Below are 4696 nucleotides of genomic sequence, written 5' to 3' on the forward strand. Positions count from 1 at the left end.
TGGACATCACGCTGTAATGTTGGCCAATAAAGACCAGCTTGAAGGATCTTAGCGTATGTCTTGGATGTGCTTGAATGTCCACCATAGGGTGAAGAGTGACGATGTTCTATGATATTTCTGACTTCTTCTTCCGGAACGCAACGTCGAAATATGTTATTTGTTCCTCTTTTGAAAAGGAGTGGTTCGTCCCAATAGAAATGTCTTATATCTTTAAAGAAGTTCTTCTTCTGTTGATAGTTGAGGTCAGGTGGTATGATATCAGCGGCTAGATAGTTCACAAAATCAGCGTACCACGGTACTCTGCTAATTTCTGAAACTGTCCCAAGGTTGTCTCTATCAGGTTCAAGGGGAACGGTATCTAACTTAGCTATCAATCTGTCATAGGTGAAATCATCATTTATAGGTAAATGGACTGGCTTCAAATGCTCTAGTCTGGAAAGATGGTCAACAACTACGTTTTCTGTTCCTTTTTTGCCTCTAATATCTAAGTCGAATTCTTGTAGCAAAAGGATCCATCTGAGTAATCTAGGTTTCGCATCCTTTTTGCTTAGAAGGTAACGGATAGCTACATGGTCTGTATAGACTATAATCTTAGATCCTACAAGATAAGACCTAAATTTATCGATTGCGAAAACTATAGCTAGGAGTTCCTTCTCTGTTGTTGTATAATTTAATTGAGCGACATCTAGGGTTCTACTAGTGTAATATATTACATGTAGTTTCTTATCTCTTCTTTGCCCTAAAACAGCTCCTATAGCGAAATCCCTAGCATCACACATTATTTCGAAGGGTTTAGTCCAATCCGGAGTTTGTAGAATGGGTGCTAAAATTAATGCTTGTTTTAAACGGTTAAAGGCTTCGATACATTTTTCATCGAAAATGAATTCAATGTCTTTCATCAGAAGGCCGGTCAGGGGTTTTGTTATTTTAGAGAAATCTTTGATGAAACGTCGGTAGAAACCGGCGTGTCCAAGAAAACTACGGACTTATCTAACTGTCTTAGGAGGGTTAAGGTTCTCTATGACTTCTATCTTTGCTTTTTCGACCTCAATGTCTCTTTCAGATATTATATATCCTAACACTATGCATTCTTTGACCATAAAGTGGCATTTCTCCCTGTTTAACACAAGGTTAACTTCTACGCATCTCTCTAGGATTTTCTCAAGGTTAATAGGGCAATTCTCAAAGTCAAACCCACACACCGAGAAATCGTCCATGAATACTTCCATAATTCCGTCGAGATAATCTGTGAAGATTGACATCATACAACGTTGGAAAGTAGCTGGCGCATTACAGAGTCCAAACGGCATTCGTCTGTAAGCAAACATTCCGTAAGGACAGGTAAAGGTTGTTTTCTCTTGATCCTCGGGGTGTATGGATATTTGGAAAAATCCAGAATATCCATCCAGATAACAAAAGTAAGAGTGTCTGGCAAGACGCTCCAGCATTTGATCTATGAATGGAAGGAGGAAATGGTATTTCCTAGTTGCCTTATTGAGCTTCCTATAATCTATGCACATACGCCATCCGCCTTCTATACGTTTAGCTACATGCTCGCCCTTCTCGTTCTGCACGATTGTGATGCCTCCCTTTTTGGGTACCACATGTACAGGACTTACCCATTTACTATCGGAGATTTCATAGATTATACCAGTCTCTAACAGTTTAAGGACTTCCTTCTTTACCACCTCACTCATTACAAGGTTGATTCGTCTCTGATATTCTCTGGAAGGTTTTGAATCCTCCTCTAGCGAGATCCTGTGCATACACACGGATGGGCTTATACCTTTTAAATCAGAGATGTTGTACCCTAAGGCAGAGGGGTATCTTCTTAAAACATTCAAGAGTCGATTCGTCTCGTCTTGGTTTAAGGTGGCACTAACTATTACTGGGCGATTCATTTCTTTATCCAAAAACTCATATCTTAGGTTTTTGGGCAATTCCTTAAGTTCTTGAGATGGTTTTTGAGAATTTGGTGAAAGGTCTGGAGTAAGATCCAAACATTCATTAGTGTGAGGTTTTGTTTCCTCTAGCTCGTCATCCTTTTCATTCGGGTTTGAAAATGATTCGATCCCGGGTTCTTCTTGATCAAATTCCCTTATGCACTCATCTATGATATCGATCGCATAACATGTGTTTCCTAGAATTGATGCCATCAGGAATTTTGAAAGAATGAACTCGATCTTTTCATCCCCTACTTCGAAGGTTAATTTTCCTCTTTTAACATCTATTATAGCTCCGGCTGTTGATAAGAATGGTCTACCTAAAAGGATAGGGATATCTTCGTCTTCTTTGATATCCATGACCACAAAGTCTGTTGGGATATAAAGTTGACCGGTCCTAACTGGGATGTCTTCTAAAATGCCTACAGGATACTTAACAGACCTATCGGGTAATTGGAGGGACATCTTAGTTGGTTGTAATTCTCCTAAGTTTAACCTTTTACACATATCTAAGGGCATTAAACTCACACTAGTGCCTAAGTCTAGGAAAGATTTGTCGATCACATGACTCCCTAAAATGCAAGGTATAGAAAAACTACCAGGGTCTTTCTCCTTCTTAGCGAGTTTATCCTCGGAAATAAAGTTGCATTCCAAGGGTTTTGGATCATCAAGCCTACGCTTGTTGGTTAAGATGTCTTTGAGAAATTTGGCGTAAGACGGAATTTGGGTGATAGCTTCGATGAAAGGAATCTCTACATGAAGTTTCTCTATCACTTCTATAAATTTTTGGTATTGGTTATTGATTTTGGTTTGTTTAAGTCTTTGCGGATATGGGATTGGTGGTTTGTACGGGGGTGGTGGTTTGTAAGTTTTATCCTTGGCTTCTCCTTCTTGGTCGGTTTGTTTTTCGTGTTCTACCGGTTCCTCTTCTTCGTTGGTAGGTATATTTTCTTTAGAAGTTTTTGACTTACTCATTGCTGGGTTATGAGGACCTTTGTAAGAGGTCCCACTTCTTAATGAGATAGCGTTAGCTTGCCCTCGAGGGTTTGGTTGAGGTTGTCCAGGGAATTGGCCTCTAGGTGTAGTCTGTGGGGCTTGGTTTTGTGCTACCTGTGAGATATGGGTTTCAAGCATTTTGTTGTGAGTGATTATCTAATCAACCTTGGTTCCTAATTGCGTTATCAGTTTGTTTATGTGAATGTTCTGGTTTAGGAATTCTTTATTTTACTAAGTCTGGCCTGATATAAAGCTCTCCATGATCTTCTCAAGGTTAGACTTCTGAGGCACATCTTGCATAGGTCGATTTGGTTTTTGGGCTTGATAACCTTGTGGTCTTTGAGGTGCATAATTTTGGATAGGGTTCTGGTTTTTATAGGAAAAATTCGGATGATTCTTCCATCCATGGTTGTAAGTGTTTGAAAATGGGTTACTTTGGGCGTAACTCACTTGGTCGGTGTTCAGGTCGTTCAAAAGGTTACACTCCGCCAATTCGTGTCCTTTAGATCCATAAAGTTCGCACTTTGTGTGGACTAGCATTGCGGTGTTAGTGTTTGTAGACATATGTTCGATCTTAAGGGCTAAAGCGTCCATTTTCTCCTGCATCATGTCCAGAGAGCTTATTTCATGTATTCCACCTTGGGTCTTCTTTTTCTCTATTGATGCTCGTTCAGTTCCCCATTGGTAATGGTTTTGGGCCATATCCTCAATTAGGTCACAAGCTTCAGGGTAAGGTTTGTTCATCAGCGCGCCACCTACGGCAGCGTCGATGTTCATCTTATTGTTATAATGGAGTCCATTGTAGAAGGTATGAACGATCAACCATTGTTCTAGGCCATGGTGTGGACAGACTCTTAATAGCTCTTTATATCTCTCCCAAGCTTCAAAAAGCGATTCTCCTTGGTTTTGAGTAAATCTACTTATTTGGTTTCGAAGAACAACAGTCTTACTAGGGGGAAAATATCTAGCAAGGAATACTCTCCTAAGGTCTTCCCAGGTAGTTATTGAATTAGCTGGAAGTGAATCTAACCATGAACGTGCTCTATCCCTAAGGGAGAAAGGAAATCATCTCAAACGGATCGCATCAAGTGAAGCATCGTTGGATTTAAAAGGGTCGGTCAGTTGGATAAAAACTTTTAAATGTTGATTTGGGTTCTCAGTAGCGAGACCCGCGAATTGGTTTTGTTGCACTAATTCCAACAAAGACGGTTTTAGTTCGAAATTGTTGGCAGGAATAAAGGGGTTTTACTATACTCGAACTAGGTTCCTCGTCCGAGGGTTGGGCGAATTCCTTAAGAGTTCTCCGGTCGCGATTCTCGGCCATAGCTTTCTTAATTCGGATGAGTAAGAGGCGTGTACGAGTGTAACGTTCGTGTTCCGCTAAAGGATCTACTAAATTTCTGGTACTACGGGTTCTTTGCATTTACCGGATAATAATGCCTTAGTCTAGACGGTGTAACAACAGGGTACGAAATTTGACGAAGTTGGTCCCCGACAACGGCGCCAAAAACTTGATCACTATATTCGCAAGTGCATGAATCACGTCAGAGTAATATAAAAGAATATTGATCCCACAGACCCCAGATCGTCAATCTATCGATTACTATCGTTACTATGTTTATCTAAGGCGCTATAAAAGAGATATTGATGTTGCAAAATAACGGTAAATAATAAATGCAGTGCAGATAAAGACAGGTTTGAATGTATATCATGTCAGTTAAGTGATGTTTCGATTGTCTAAATAGAACTACTTATGA

At 40.0% G+C, this 4696-nt stretch overlaps 1 non-coding gene across 1 annotated transcript; it reads left to right on the forward strand.

Moving 5' to 3' along the window:
• Nucleotides 1-3771: 3771 nt before the first annotated feature.
• LOC127108946 (small nucleolar RNA R71) lies at nt 3772-3878 on the forward strand. The gene has a single exon (XR_007796443.1). It is a non-coding gene; the product is annotated as a small nucleolar RNA R71 (small nucleolar RNA).
• Nucleotides 3879-4696: the final 818 nt, after the last annotated feature.

Source organism: Lathyrus oleraceus, chromosome 7 (assembly GCF_024323335.1).
Source record: "Lathyrus oleraceus cultivar Zhongwan6 chromosome 7, CAAS_Psat_ZW6_1.0, whole genome shotgun sequence".
NCBI classification, from domain to species: Eukaryota; Viridiplantae; Streptophyta; class Magnoliopsida; order Fabales; family Fabaceae; genus Lathyrus; species Lathyrus oleraceus.